Source organism: Symphalangus syndactylus, chromosome X (genome assembly GCF_028878055.3).
Source record: "Symphalangus syndactylus isolate Jambi chromosome X, NHGRI_mSymSyn1-v2.1_pri, whole genome shotgun sequence".
Taxonomy (NCBI): Eukaryota; Metazoa; Chordata; class Mammalia; order Primates; family Hylobatidae; genus Symphalangus; species Symphalangus syndactylus.
The window spans coordinates 81,070,896-81,088,154 of record NC_072447.2 but is presented as its reverse complement, the minus strand read 5'-3'; the positions used below and the strand labels follow the sequence as shown (position 1 = coordinate 81,088,154).

General features: G+C 41.0%; 1 protein-coding gene across 6 annotated transcripts in view; it reads right to left on the bottom strand.

The window, feature by feature from the left end:
- Positions 1–17,259, bottom strand: part of CHIC1 (cysteine rich hydrophobic domain 1) — a 124,129-nt gene that overhangs the window by 71,636 nt on the left and 35,234 nt on the right. The gene's annotated exons all lie outside the window — the stretch shown is intronic.

The window sequence follows — 17,259 nt, the reverse complement described above, 5'->3', positions numbered from 1 at the left end:
AAAGCACAGTGAGATACACAGAGTAGAGTAAAACAATACAAAGAATCAGAAAAACAACTGGGTATCTGAATAAGAAATTTATTGAAGAGATAGATACCATAAAAAAGATTTAAACAGAAGTTCTAGAAATAAAGAATTTATTACATAAAATAGAAAATGTAGTCAAAATCTTTAACAGACAAGTTCAAGCAGAAGAAATAATTTCAGAACATAAAGATAGGTCTTTTGAAATAACCCAGTCAGACAAAAATAAGAAAAAAAGAGTAAGAAAAAAATGAACAAAGCCTACATGACATGGGACAGCATAAGGTTACTAAATGTTGGAATTTTTGGTGTCTAAGAAGGTGAAGAGAAAATGAAAGGGATAGGAAACCTACTTAATTAATAGCTGAAAACGTCCTAAGTTTCCTAGCAAGAGATTTAGACATCCTGATACAGGAAGATCAGAGATCTCTAAATAGATACCATTCAAAGAAGTCCCCTCCAAAACACATTATAGCCAAACTGCCAGAAGTCAACGACAAAGAGAGAATTCTAGAAACAGCAAGAGAAAAGTGTTTTGTTACTTATAAAGGAACCTTACAGACTAACTAGATTTCTCAGCAGAAACCTTAGAGGCCACAAGAGAATGGAATGATATATTCAAACTGCTGAAATAAAAAAAAAAAATGCCAGCCAAGGATACTATACCCAGAAAAGTCATCCTTCAAACATGAAGAAGAAATAAAAGTCTTTTCCAGATAAGCAAAAGCTGAGGTAATTCACCACTACTAGACCCATCCAACAAAAATTGCTTAAGGGAGTCCTACACCCGGAAGCAAAAGCACACTACCTGCCCTCATGAAAACACATGAAAGTATAACATCTACTGGTAAAGCAAATACAAATAAGAAAGAAAAGACTCAAATATTAACACTATAGAAAACCAACAAAGCACAACAGATGGATGGATGGATAAAAAAGGAAGGAAAGAAGGAGGGAAGGAAGGAAGGAAAGGAGCAAGGAAAGGAGGGAGGGAGGGAGGGAAAGTATATAAAACAACCAGAAATCCAATGATAAAATGAGGGGAATAAGCTCTCACCTACCCATAGTAACACAGAACAAATAAAACTTTCCATTTAAAAGAAACAGACTGGCTGAATGAATAAAAAATTATGAATCAACTGTCCTAGTCAATTTGTGTTGCTATAAAAAATACTGGAAACTGGGTAATTTATAAAGAAAATAGATTTATTTGGCTCAAAGTTCTGCAGGCTCTATAAAAATGCTGGCTGTAGTATCTGCTCTTGGTGAGGGCTTCTGGTTGCTTCCACTTGTGGTGGAAAGGGAAGATAAGCCAGCATGTGCACAAATCATATGATAAGAGAGGAAGCAAGAAAGAGTGGAAAGGGAGGTACCAGGATCTTTTCAATAACCAGCAAAAGCAACAGAATGAGAACTCACTCATTACCATGAAGATGTCACCAAGCCATTCAGGGGGGATCCCTCCCCATAACCCAAACAACTCCCATTAGGCCCCAGCTTTAACACTGGGGATCAAATTTCAACATGAGATTTGGAGGAAACAAAGAAACCAAATTATAGAACCAACTATATGCTGACTAAAGAAACTCATCTAACCTGTAAAGACATACGTGGACTGAAAGAATAGGTATGGATAAAGATACTCCATGCAAACAAAAACCAAATCAAGGAGTAGCTATACATACATCAGATAAAACAAACTTTAAGTAAAAAACAGTAAAATGAGACAAAAAGTCGCTATGTAATGATAAAGTGATCAGTTTAGCCTAAGGATATAAAAATTCTAAACATATATGCACCTAACAAACTTGAGCATCCAGATACATAAAACAAGTAGTACTAGTTATAAAGGAAGAAATAAACTCCAATACAATAACAGTTGGGGACCTCAGCACCCCATTCTCAGCATTAGATAGATCATCTATCTACACAGAAAAGTAACAAAGAAACATAATACTTAAACTACATATTAGACCAAATGGATCTAAAAAACATTTATGGAAAATTTCATCCAACAGCTACAGAATCCACGTGCTTCTAATCAGCACATGGAACATTCTCTAGGATAAACCATATGTTGGCACATAAAACAAGTACCAACAAATTTTAAAACACAAAATTCTATCAATGATCTTTTCAGGTCACGATGGAACAAAACTAGAAATCAATAACAAGAGGAATGTAGGAAACTGTGCAAATACATGGAAATTAAACCACATGTTCCTGAATGACCATGCGGTTAACAAGAAATTAGGGATGAAATAAAAACATTGCTTGAAACAAATGAAAACTGAAACACAACATACCAAAACCTATGGGATACAACAAAAGCAATGCTAAATGGAAAGTTTATAGCATTAAATGCCTATAACAGCAACAAAAAATAGAAAGCTCACAAAATAACAACCTAACACTGCATCTCAAGGAACTAGAAAACAGAAAACAAACCAAACACAAAATTAATAGACCAAAAAAAAAATAAAGAGCAGAGCAGAACTAAATGTAACAGCGATTCAACAACACAAGAGATCTATTAAACAAAAAGCTGGTTTTCTACTGGCTAGCCATATGTAGAAAGCTGAAACTGGATCCCTTCCTTACACCTTATACAAAAATTAATTCAAGATGGATTAAAGACTTACATGTTAGACCTAAAACCATAAAAAACCCTAGAAGAAAACCTAGGCAATACCATTCAGGACACAGGCATGGGCAAGGACCTCATGTCTAAAACACCAAAAGCAATGGCAACAAAAGCCAAAATTGACAAATGGGATCTAATTAAACTAAAGAGCTTCTGCACAGCAAAAGGAACTACCATCAGAGTGAACAGGCAACCTACAGAATGGGAGAAAATTTTTGCAATCTACTCATCTGACAAAGGGCTAATATCCAGAATCTACAATGAACTCAAATTTACAAGAAAAAAACAAACAACCTCATCAAAAAGTGGGCAAAGGATACGAACAGACACTTCTCAAAAGAAGACATTTATGCAGCCAAAAGACACATGAAAAAATGCTCATCATCACTGGCCATCAGAGAAATGCAAATCAAAAACACAATGAGATACCATCTCACACCAGTCAGAACGGCGTTCATTAAAAAGTCAGGAAACAACAGGTGCTGGAGAGGATGTGGAGAAATAGGAACACTTTTACACTGTTGATGAGACTGTAAACTAGTTCAACCATTGTGGAAGTCAGTGTGGTGATTCCTCAGGGATCTAGAACTAGAAATACCATTTGACCCAGCCATCCCATTACTGGGTATATACTCAAAGGATTATATAGCATGTTGCTATAAAGACACACGCACACGTACGTTTATTGCGGCACTATTCACAATAGCAAAGACTTGGAACCAACCCAAATGTCCAATAATGATAGACTGGATTAAGAACATGTGGCACATATACACCATGGAATACTATGCAGCCATAAAAAATGATGGGTTCATGTCCTTTGTAGGGACATGGATGAAGCTGGAAACCATCATTCTCAGTAAACTATCGCAAGGACAAAAAACCAAACACCGCATGTTCTCACTCATAGGTGGGAATTGAACAATGAGAACACATGGACACAGGAAGGGGAACATCACACACTGGGGACTGTTGTGGGGTGGGGGGAGTGGGGAGAGATAGCATTAGGAGATATACCTAATGTTAAATGACGAGTTAATGGGTGCAGCACACCAACATGGCACATGTATACATATGTAACTAACCTGCACGTTGTACACATGTACCCTAAAATTTAAAGTATAATAATAATAATAAAAAAGCTGGTTTTCTGAAAAGAAAAACAAAATCAATAAACTGCTAGTTAGACTAACCAAGAAAAAAAGAGAAAAAAAAATCAGAAATGAAAGCAGAGACATTACAATTGATAACAAAGAAATACAAATCATCCGACACTATTATGAACAACCAAACACTAAAAAACTAGAAAACCTAGAGCAAATGGATATTCCAGGACACTATAACCTACCAGCATCAAATCAACAAGAAACAGAAAACCTGAAAGACCAATATCAAATAATGAGATTGAAGCAGTAATTTTAAAAAGTGTCCCAACAAAGAAAACTCCAGGAATGGATTGCTTCACAGGTGAATTCTACCAAACTATCAAATAAAAACTAACACCAATTCATCACAAACTATTCAAAAAATTGAAGAGGAGGGAATTCTTCCTAACTCATTCTAACAGGCCAGCATTACACTGATATCAAAACCAGACAAGGACACATAGAAACATAAAAACAAATTGGGAAGGGGCCAAGATGGCCAAACAGGAACAGCTGCAGTTTGTAGCTCCCACCGAGACCAACACAGAAAGTGAGTGATTTCTGCGTTTCCAACTGAGGTACCCAGTTCATCTTGTTAGGACTGGTTAGGTAGTGGGTACAACCCACAGAGAGTGAGCAGAAGCAGGGTGGGGCATCACTTCACCCAGAAAATGCATGGAGCCGGGGAACCTCCCTCTCTCAGCCAAGGGAAGCAGTGAGGGACTGTGCTACCCATGCTGAGTACTCTGCTTTTTCCATGGATAAAGACACTCCAAGCAAACAAAAAAAGCTATTAAAAAATGAAATCATGCATTTGCAGCAACGTGGATGGAAATGGAGATCATTTTGTTACATTAAATAAGCTAGGCATGGAATAACAAACAGTGCAGGTTCTCACTCATGTGGGAGCTAAAAACATTGATCTCATAGAGGTAGAGAGTAGAATGATACTTCCAGAGGCTTGGAAGGGTGTGTGATTGGGGGAAAATAAGGATATGTTGTTTAATAGGTATAAACATGCAGTAAAAATGAGTAAGTTTGAATGTTTTTTCTTTTTTTTTTTTTTTTTTTTTTTTTTTTTTGAGACGGAGTCTCGCTCTGTCGCCCAGGCTGGAGTGCCGTGGCGCAATCTCGGCTCACTGCAAGCTCCGCCTCCCGGGTTCACGCCATTCTCCTGCCTCAGCCTCTCCGAGTAGCTGGGACTACAGGCGCCCGCCACCACGCCCGGCTAATTTTTTGTATTTTTAGTAGAGACAGGGTTTCACCGTGGTCTCGATCTCCTGACCTCATGATCCGCCTGCCTCGGCCTCCCAAAGTGCTGGGATTACAAGCGTGAGCCACCGCGCCCGACCAAGTTTGAATGTTTGATAGCACTAGGTACGAATGTTTTCATACCCAGTGGCGCCTGGAATGCCAGCGAGACATGCAGTTATAAGGAATTAAGTTTGAATGTTTGTTACAACTAAGGTGACTATAGTTAATTACAGCGTATTGTATATTTCAAAATAGCTAGAAGAGAGAACTTGAAATGTCCACCACATAGAAATAATAAATATTCAAGGTGATGGACACCCCAAATACCTTGACTCATTCCACAGTCTATGTATGTTACAAAATATTATATGTACTCCATAAATATGTAGAAATATTAAGTATCAATTAGAAAAAACAAGGCTGAGGTAGGAAGATGGCCTGAGGCCAAGAGTTCAAGACCAACCTGGACAACACAGAGAGACCCCATCTCTAAAAATATTTTAAAAGAAAACATTAGCCAGGTGTGACGGTGTGTGACTGTAGATGCTGCTACTCGGGAGGCTGAGGTGGGAGGACTGCTTGAGCCCAGGAGTGTGAGGCTGAAGTGAGTATAGGCAAGAGAGCAAGAAACGGTCTAAAACAAAACAAAACAAAACAAAAGACACCAAACAAATTAGGAATGGAAAGAAACTTATTCAACATGATAAAGGCCATACATGAAAAATACACAGCTAATCTAATATCATAATAAATGGTAAAAGACTAAAAGGTTTTTGTTTCAGAGGGGAACATGGTAACAATGTACACTTTCACAGCTTCTGTTCAGTTTAGCACTGGAAATTCTCACCAGGACAATTAGGCAAGAAAAAATAAATAAAAAGCATCTAAACTTTTTTTTTTTTTTTTTTAAGAGATGGAGTCTCACTCTGTCACCCAGGCTGGAGTACAGTGGTGCAATCTCGGCTGACTGCAACCTCCATCTCCTGGGTTCAAGTGATTCTCCTGCCTCAGCTTCCCAAGTAGCTGGGACTACAGGGAGTGTGCCACCACACCCAGCTAATTTTTGTATTTTATAGTAGAGATGGGGTTTCACTATAAGTTGGCCAGGTTGGTCTTGAACTCCTGAACTCAGGTAATCCACCCACCTCTGCCTCCCAAAGTGCTGGGATTACAGGCATGACCCACTGCGTCCGGCCAAAAACGCATCTAAATTTTAAAGGAAAAAGTAAAAATATCTCTGTTCACAGATGACATAAACTTATAGGTAGAAATCCCGAAAGAATCCACAAAAATATATTAAATCTCACAAAAATGAGCACTGTCACAGGATACAAACTGAATACACAAAAATCAGTTTGTTTCTGTACAATAATAAACACACTGATGAAAATGAAAAAAATTCAATTTACAATAGCATCAAAATGAATAAAATACTTAGGATTAAATCTAACCAAGGAGGCAAAACACTGATATACAGAAAACCACAAAATACTGCCAAAAGAAATTTCAGGAGACTTATTTAAGACAGTCTGCTCTTATGGATTGGAAGACTTCATATTGTTAAGACGACAATACTACCCCCCAAAAATGTACAGATTGAATGTAATCCCTATCAGAATCTCAATGACTTTTTCATAGAAATAAAAAAATCCTAAAATTCACAGGAAATCTCAAGACACCCCTATTAGCCAAACAATCTTAAAAATGAGAAAAAAAATGTTGTAAGACTCACATCTTCTGATTTAATAATTTACTACAAAGCTCAAGTGATCAAAAAAAGTATGGTACTGACATAAAGACAGACATATAAACAAATGAAATAGAACACCGAGCCTAGAAGTAAAGTCTCAGATATATAGTCAACTATATTCAACAAGAGTATCAAACATTTGAAGGAGAAAGTATGTCTTCTCAACAAATGCTACAGGGAAACCTGGATATCCCCATGCAAAAGAGTGAAGTAGGATGCTGACCTCACACAGATAAAAATTAAGTCAAAGTGTATCAAAGCACTAAATGTAAGAGCTACAACTACAAAACACTCAGAAGAAAACAAGAAGAAATCATCATGGCACTGGATTTTGCTGTGATTTCTAAGATATGATGTCTCAAGGAATAGCTGGCAAGATGGCTGAATAGAAACAGCCCTGGTCTGCAACTCCCAGCGAGATCAACGCAGAAGGCAGGTTGATTTCTGCATTTCCAACTAAAGTACCCAGCTCATCTCACTGGACTGGTTAGACAGTGGGTGCAGCCCACAGAGGGCGAGCAGAAACAGGGTGGGGTGTCGCCTCACCTGGGAAATACAAGGGGTCAGGGAACTCCCTCCCCGAGCCAAGGGAAGCCATGAAGGACTGTGCCGTGAGTGAGGAACAATGCATTCCGGCCCAGTTACTACACTTTTCCTACAGACTTCACAACCCACAGACCAGAAGATTCCGTTGGGTGCTGACACCACCATCGCGCTGGGTTTCAAGCCAAAAACTAGGCGGCCGTTTGGACAGACATTAATCTAGCTGCAGAAGTGTTTTTTTTTCATACCCCCGTGGCTCCTGGAATGTCAGCGAGATAGAAATGTTCACTCCCCTGGAAAGGGGGCTGAAGCCAGGGAGCCAAGTGGTCTAGCTCAGTGGATCCCACCCCCAAGGAGCCCAGGAAGCTAAGATCCACTGGCTTGAAATTCTCAATGCCAGCACAGCAGTCTGAAGTCAACCTGGGATGTCCGAGCTTGGTGGGGGAAGGGGCATCCACCATTACTGAGGCTTGAGTAGGCAGTTTTACCCTCATAGCGTAAACAAAGCTGCCAGGAAATTTGAACTGGGCAAAGCCCACCACAGCTCGGCAAAGCTGCTGTAGCCAGATTACCTCTCTAGATTCGTCCTCTCTGGGAAGGCCATCTCTGAAAGAAAAGCAGCAGCTCCAGTCAAAGACTTATAGATAAAACTCACATCTCCCTGGAACAGAGCACCTCGGGGAATGGGCGGCTGTGGGCGCAGCTTCAGCAGATTTAAACGTTCCTGCCTGCTGGCTCTGAAAAGAGCAACGGATCTCCCAGCACAGCGCTTGAGCTCTGCTAAGGGAAAGACTGCCTCCTCAAGTGGGCCCCTGACAACCGTGCCTCCTGACTGAAAGACAACTCCCAGGAGTAGTCAAGAGACACCTCACAGAGAGGAGCTCCAGCTGGCATCTGGCAGGTGCCCCTCGGAGGCGAACCAATCCCCTCGGAAAGAGCAGGCAGCAATCTTTGCTGTTCTGCAGCCTCCACTGGTGATACCAAAGCAAACAGGGTCTGAGGTGAACCTTCAGCAAACTTCAGCAGACCTGCAGCAGAGGGCTCTTTTAGAAGGAAAACTAACAAACAGAAAGGAATAGCATCAACATCAACAAAAAGGACGTACACAAAAACCTGTTCCAAAGGTCACCAACATCAAAGACCAAAGGTAGATAAATCCATGAAGATGAGAAAAAACAAGCACAAAAAGGCTAAAAATTCCCAAAACGAGAATGTCTCTTCTCCTCCAAAAGATCACAACTCCTTACCAGCAAGGGAGCAAACTGGACAGAGAATAAGTTTGGCGAATCGACAGAACTAGGCTTCAGAAGGTGGTAACAACAAACTCCGCTGAGCTAAAGGAGCATATTCTAACCCAATCAAGGAAGCTAAGAACCCTGAAAAAAAATTAGAGGAATTGCTAACTAGAATAACCAGTTTAGAGAAGAAGATGAATGGGCTGATGAAGTTGAAAAACACACCACGAGAACTTCATGAAGCATACACAAGTATCAATAGCTGAATCAATCAAGTGGAAGAAAGGATATCAGAGATTGAAGATCAACTTAATGAAATAAAGCATGAAGACAACATTAGAGAAAAAAGAATGAAAAGGAACGAACAAAGCCTCCAAGAAATATGGGACTATGTAAAAAGAGCAAACTTACATTTGATTGGTGATGGGGAAAATGTAATCAAGTTAAAAAATCACCCTTCAGGATATAAGCCAGGAGAACTTACCCAATCTAGCAAGACAAGACAACATTCAAATTCAGGAAATACAGAGAACACCACAAATATACACCTCGAGAAGAGCAACCCCAAGACACATAATCATCAGATTCACCAAGGCTGAAATGAAGAAAAAAATGTTAAGGGAAGCCAGAGAGAAAAGTCAGGTTACCCACAAAGGGAAGCCTATCAGTCTAACAGCAGATCTCTCTGCAGAAACCCTACAAGCCAGAAGAGAGTGGGGGCCAATATTCAACATTCTTAAAGAAAGGAATTTTCAACCCAGAATTTCATGTCCAGTCAAACTAAGCATCATAAGTGAAGGAGAAATAAAATCCTTCACAGACAAGTAAATGCTGAGAGATTCTGTCACCACCAGGCCTGCCTTACAAGAGCTCCTGAAGGAAGCACTAAACATGGAAACGAAAAATCAGTAACAGCTACTGCAAAAACATATCAAATTTTAAAGACCATCGACACTATGAAGAAACTGCATCAACTAACAGGGAAAATAACCAGCTAGCATGATAATGACAGAAGCAAATTCACATATAACAATATTAACCTTAAATGTAAACGGGCTAAATGCCCCCAATTAAAAGACAGACTGGCAAATTAGATAAAGAGTAAGGACCCATCCATGTGCTGTATTCAGAAGACCCATCTCATGTACACACACAGTCTCAAAATAAAGGGATGGAGAAATATTTACCAAGCAAATGGAAGGCCAAAAAAAGCAGGAGTTGCAATCCTATTCTCTGATAAAACAGAGTTTAAACTGACAAAGATCAAAAAAGACAAAGAAGGGCATTACAAATGGTAAAGGGTTCAATGCAACGACAACAGCTAACCATCCTAAATATATATGCACCCAATACAGGAGCACCCAGATTAATAAAGGAAGTTCTTAGAGACCTACAAAGAGACTTAGACTCCTACATGATAATAGTGGGAGACTTTAACACCCCACTGTCAATATTAGACAGATCAATGAGACAGAAAATTAACAAGGATATTCAAGACTTGAACTCAGTTCTGGATCAAGCAGAACTAATAGACATCTACACAACTCTCCACCCCAAGTCAACAGAATATATATTTTTCTCAGCACCACATCACACTTATTCTAAAATTGACCACATAATTGGAAGTAAAACACTCCTCTGCAAATGCAAAAGAACAGAAATCAAAACAAACCATCTTTCCAACCACGGTGCAATCAAATTAGAACTTAGGATTAACAAACTCACTCAAAACAGCACAACTACATGGAAACTGAACAACCAGCTCCTGAATGACTACTAGGTAAATAACTAAATTAAAGCAGAAATAAATAAGTTCTTTGAAACCAATGACAACAAAGACACAACATACCAGAATCTCTGAGACAAAACTAAAGCAGTGTTTAGAGGAAAATTTAGAGCACTAAATGCCCACAAGAGAAAGTAGGAAAAATCTAAAATCGATACCCTAAAATCACAATGAAAAGAACTACAGAAACAAGAGTAAACAAATTCAAAAGCTAGCAGAAGACAACAAATAATTAAGATCGGAGCAGAACTGGGAGATAGAGACACGAAAAACCCTTCAAAAAAAAATCAATGAATCCAGGAACTGGTTTTTTGAAAAGATTAACAAAATAGACCGCTAGCCAGACTAATAAAAAAGAAAAGAGAGAAGAGAAAAATAGACACATTAAAAAATGATAAAAGGGATATCACCACTGATCCCACAGAAATACAAACTACCATCAGAGAATACTATAAACACCTCTACGCAAATAAACTAGAAAATCTCGAAGAAATGGATAAATTCCTGGACACATACACCCCCTGCCCCCAAGACTAAACCAGGAAGAAGTCAAATTCCTGAATAGACCAATAACAGGTTCAGAAATTCAGGCAGTAATTAACAGCTTACCAACAGAAAAAGGCCCAGGGCCAGATGGATTCACAGCTGAATTCTACCACAGGTACAAACAGGAGCTGGTACCATTCCTTCTGAACCTATTCCAAACAACAGAAAAAGAAGGACTCCTCCCTAACTCATTTTATGAGGCCAGCATCATCCTGTTACCAAAACCTGGCAGAGACACAACAAAGGAAAATTTCAGGCCAATATACCTGATGAACATCGATGCAAAAATCCTCAATAAAATATTGGCAAACCGAATCCAGCAGCAAATCAAAAAGCTTATCCACCACAATCAAGTCAGTTTCATCCCTGAGATGCAAAGCTAGTTCAACATACACAAATCAATAAACGTAATCCATCACATAAACAGAATCATTGACCAAACCCACAAGATTATCTCAATAGATGCAGAAAAGGCCTTTGATAAAATTCAACAACCCTTAATGCTAAAAACTCTCCATAAACTAGGTATTAATGGAACATATCTCAAAATAATAAGAGCTATTTATGACAAACCCACAGCAAATATCATACTGAATGGGCCAAAACTGGAAGCATTCCCTTTGAAAACCAGCACAAGACAAGGATGCCCTCTCTCATCACTCCTATTCAACATAGTATTGGAAATTCTGGCCAGGGTAATCAGGCAAGAGACAAAAATTAAGGGTATTCAAACCAGAAGAGAGGAAGTCAAATAGTCTCTGCTTGCAGACGACACGACTGTATATTTAAAAAACCCCATCGTCTCAGCCCAAAATCTCCTTAAGCTGATTAGCAACTTCAGCAAGGTCTCAGGATACGAAATCAATGTGCAAAAATCACAAGCATTCCTATATACCAATAATAGACAAACAGCCAAATAATGAGTGAACTCCCATTCACAATTGCTACAAATCTGCCCGGCCGCCCGGTCTGGGAAGAAGTGAGGAGCGCCTTTGCCCGGCCGCCCCGTCTGGGAAGAAGTGAGGAGCGTCTCTGCCCGGCCGCCCCGTCTGGGAAGAAGCGAGGAGCGTCTCTGCCCGGCCGCCCCATCTGGGAAGTGAGGAGGGCCTCTGCCCGGCCGCCCATCGTCTGGGAAGCGAGGCGCACCTCTGCCCGGCCACCCCGTCTGGGAAGTGAGGAGCACCTCTGCCCGGCCGCCCCATCTGGGAAGTGAGGAGCGCCTCTGCCCGGCCGCCCCATCTGGGAAGAAGTGAGGAGCGCCTCTGCTCGCCTGCCCCGTGTGGGAAGTGAGGAGCGCCTCTGCCCGCCTGCCCCATCTGGGAAGTGAGGAGCGCCTCTGCCCGGCCGCCCCATCTGGGAAGAAGTGAGGAGCGCCTCTGCTCGCCTGCCCCGTGTGGGAAGTGAGGAGCGCCTCTGCCCGCCTGCCCCATCTGGGAAGTGAGGAGCGCCTCTGCCCGGCCGCCCCATCTGGGAAGTGAGGAGCGCCTCTGCCCCGCCGCCCCGTCTGGGAAGTGAGGAGCGCCTCTGCCCGGCCGCCCCGTCTGGGAAGTGAGGAGCGCCTCTGCCCCGCTGCCCCGTCTGGGAAGTGAGGAGCACCTCTGCCCGGCTGCCCCGTCTGGGAAGTGAGGAGCGCCTCTGCCCAACCGCCCCGTCTGGAAAGTGAGGAGCGCCTCTGCCCGGCTGCCCCATCTGGGAAGTGAGGAGCACCTCTGCCCGGCCACCCTGTCTGGGAAGTGAGTAGCGCCTCTGCCCGGCTGCCCCATCTGGGAAGAAGTGAGGAGCGCCTCTGCCCGGCCGCCCCGTCTGGGAAGAAGTGAGGAGCGCCTCTGCCCGGCCGCCCTGTCTGGGAAGAAGTGAGGAGTGCCTCTGCCTGGCCGCCCCGTCTGGGAAGAAGTGAGGAGCGCCTCTGCCCGGCCGCCCTGTCTGGGAAGAAGTGAGGAGCGCCTCTGCCCGGCCGCCCATCATCTGGGAAGTGAGGAGCACCTCTGCCCGGCCACCCATCGTCTGAGATGTGAGGAGCACCTCTGCCCGCCCGCCCCATCTGGGAAGTGAGGAGCACCTCTGCCTGGCCACCCCATCTGGGATGTGAGGAGCGCCTCTGCCCGGCCGCCCTGTCTGGGATGTGCGGAGCGCCTCTGCCTGGCCACCCCGTCTGGGATGTGAGGAGCGCCTCTGCCCGGCCGCCCCGTCTGGGAAGTAAGGAGCGCCTCTGCCCGGCCCCCACGTCTGGGATGTGGGGAGTGCCTCTGCCCGGCCGCCCCGTCTGGGAGGTCTACGACGGAGGCCAGATGCAATGTGGGGGCTGGACGTGGTGGCTCATGCCTGTAGTCCCAGCACTCTGGGAGGCCGAGGCGGGTTGATCACTTGAGGCTAGGAGTTCGAGACCAGCCTGGCCAACATGGCGAAACATATAAAAAATACAACAGACAAACCAACCAACCAACCCCGCAACAACAAAACAGGTCTACCCTGGAGTCATACTCTAATTTTTTCTATTTTCCTCCCTTTCTGATCCTTTATCCCACTTTCTTTTTCTTCCTCTTCCTTCTCCTTCTTCTTTGTCAAATAGAGGACTGAGTTATTATCATTGATCCATACAAAGTCCCTCTCTCATTTATTTTCTTTAATTCCCACCCCCCATTTCTATTCCCCATCTTCCCATGTGCAACCTTCCTAATGTGTTTGATATGTATCTTTTTGTTTGTATGTATTTTTAGAAAATGTTTATTGTTTTGTGTGCAAAAAAAAAAAATAATAAAAAAGAAACTAATGTTGCTAAAAAAAAAAAATACCTAGGAATACAACTTACAAGGGACGTGAAGGACCTCTTCAAGAAGAACTACAAACCACTGCTCAAGAGAGGACAAAAACAAATGGAAAAACATTCCATGCTCATAAATAGGAAGAATCAATATCGTGAAAATGGCCATACTGCCCAAAGTAATTTATAGATTCAATGATATCCCTATCAAGCTACCATTCACATTCTTCACAGAAGTAGAAAAAACTACTTTAAATTTCATATCAAATCAAAAAACAGCCCATATACCCAAGACAATCCTAAGCAAAAACAAAGCTGGAGGCATCATGCTATCTGACTTCAAACTATACTACAAGGCTATAGTAACCAAAACAGCATTGTACTAATACCAAAACAGATATATAGACCAATGGAACAGAACAGAAGCCTTAGAAGTAACACCACACATCTACAACCATCTGATCTTTGACAAACCTTCCAGAAACAAGCAATGGGGAAAGGATTCCCTATTTAATAAATGGTGTTGGGAAAACTGGCTAGCCATAAGCAGAAAACTGAAACTGAACCCCTTCCTTACACCTTATACAAAATTAACTCGAGATGGATTAAAGACTTAAATGGAAGACCTAAAACCATAAAAACCCTATAAGAAAACCTAGGTGATAACATTCAGGAGATAGGCAGGGGCAAAGACTTCATGACTGAAACACCAAAACCAATGGCAACAAAAGCCAAAATAGACAAATGAGATCTAATTAAACTAAAGAGCTTCTGCACAGCAAAAGAAACTATCATCAGAGTGAACAGGCAACCTACAGATTGGGAGAAATTTGTTGCAATCTATCCATCTGAAAAAGGGCTAATCTCCAGAATCTACAAGAAACTTAAACAAATTTACAAGAAAAAAAACAAGCCCATCAAAAAGTGGGTGAAGGATATGAACAGACACTTTTCAAAAGAAGACATTTATGCAGCCAACAAACATGAAAAAAAGTTCATCATCACTGGTCATTAGAGAAACACAAATCAAAACCACAATGAGATACCATCTCATGCCAGTTAGAATGGTAATCATTAAAAAGTCAGGAAACAACAGATGCTGGAGAGGATGGAGAGTGTAAATTAGTTAAACCATTATGGAAGATGGTGTGGAAATTGCCCAAGGATCTAGAACCAGAAATACCATTTGACCCAGCGATCCCATTACTGGGTATACACCCAGTGGTTTCTAAATCATTCTCCTATAAAGACACATGCACATGAATGTTTACTGCAGCACTATTCACAATAGCAAAGACTTGGAACCAACCCAAATGCCCATGAATGATACTCTGGATAAAGAAAATGTGGCACATATATACCATGGAATACTATGCAGCCATAAAAAAGGATAAGTTCATGTTCTTTGCAGGGACCTGGATCAAGCTGGAAACCATCATTCTCAGCAAACTAACACAGGAACCGAAAACCAAACACTGCATGTTCTCACTCATAAGTGGGAGCTGAACAATGAGAACACATGGACACAGGGAGGGGAACATCACACACCAGGGTCTGTCAGGAGGTGGGGGGCTAGGGGAGGGATAGCATTAGGAGAAATACCTAATGTAGATGACAGGTTGCTGGATGCACCAATCCACCATGGCATGTGTATACCTATGTAACAAACCTGCACATTCTGCACATGTATCCCAACACTTATAGTGTGTGTGTATATATATGTGTGTGTGTGTGTGTGTGTATATATATATAAAATTATAAGTTTTATATATAAAAATATATATTTTTTAAGATATAATGCCTAAGCCCAGGCAAGAAAAGAAAAATAGTTTAATGGGACTTCATCAAAATCAACAATTTTATGCATCACATGGCACTATTAAGAGAGTGAAAAGACAAACCACAGAACAGTAGAAATTATTTGTAAGTTATATATTTGATAAGAGATTAACAAGATTATATAAAAACACCCACAACTTAAGAACAAATAAACAACCTAGAGAGAAAATGGACAAAGGATGTGAACAGACATCTCTTCAAAGAAGATATACAAATGTTCAACAAGCAAATGAAAAGACACTAAATATCACTAATTATGAGGGAAATGTATATTGAAATCACAATGAGGCACCATTTTATGCTCATTCGGGTGGCTGTTATAAATAAAATGGAAAATAACACACATTGATGAGGATCTGCATAAATCTGAACTCTTCTGCATTGCTGGTAGGAATGTAAAATGATACAGCTCCCATGGAAAAGATTGTGGTGTACAGAAGCTCTTTAGTTTAATTACATCCCATTTTTCAATTTTGGCTTTTGTTGCAATTGCTTTTGGTATTTTGGTCATGAAGTCTTTGTCCATGCCTATGTCCTGAATGGTATTGCCTAGGTTTTCTTCTAGGGTTTTATGGTTTCGGATCTTACATTTAAATCTTTAATACATCTGTAGTTAATGTTTGTATAAGGTGTAAGGAAGGGGTCCAGTTTCAGTTTTCTGCAGATGGCTAGCCAGTTTTCTCAACACCATTTATTAAATAGGGTATCCCTTCCCTATTGCTTGTTTTTGGCAAGTTTGTCAAAGATCAGGAGATTGTAGGTGTGTGGTGTTATTTCTGAGGCCTCTGTTCTATTCCATTGGCCTATATATCTGTTTTGGTACCAGTACCAAACTGCTTTGGTTACTGAAGCCTTGTGGTATAGTTTGAAGTCAGATAGTGTGATGCCTCCAGCTTTGTTCTTTTTCCTTAGGATTGTCTTGGCTATATGGGCTCTTTTTAAGTTCTATATGAAATTTAAAGTAGTTTTTTCTAATTCTGTGAAGAAAGTCAATGGTAGCTTGATGGGGATATCATTGAATCTATAAATTACTTTGGGCAGTATGGCTATTTTCACAATATTAATTCTTCTTATCTATGATCATGGAATGTTTTTCCATTTGTTTGTGTCCTCTCCCATTTCCTTGAGGAGTGGTTTGTAGCTCTCACTAAAGAGGTCCTTCAGATCCCTTGTAAGTTGTATTCCTAGGTATTTTATTCCCTGTGTAGCAATTGTGAATGGGAGTTTGCTCGTGATTTGGCTCTCTGTTTGTCTATTATTGGTGTATAGGAATGCTTGTGATTTTTGCACATTGATTTTGTATCCTGAGACTTTGCTGAAGTTGCTTATCAGCTTAAGAAGTTTAACTATCATCAGAGTGAACAGGGAACCTACAGAACGGGAGAAAATTTTTGCAATGTATCCATCGGACAAAGAGCTAATATCCAGAATCTACAAGGAACTTAAACAAATTTGCAAGAAAAAAGCAACCCCATCAAAAAGTGGGCAAAGGATATGAACAGACATTTCTCAAAAGAAAAAACATATGAAAAAAAGCTCGTAATTACTGTTCATTAGAGAAATGCAAATCAAAACCACAATGAGATACCATCTCACACCAGTTAGAACGGCGATCATTAAAAAGTCAGGAAACAAAAGATGCTGGAGAGGATGTCCAGAAATAGGAACACTTTTACACTGATGGTGGGAGCGTAAATTAGTTCAACCATTGTGGAAGACAGTGTGGCGATTC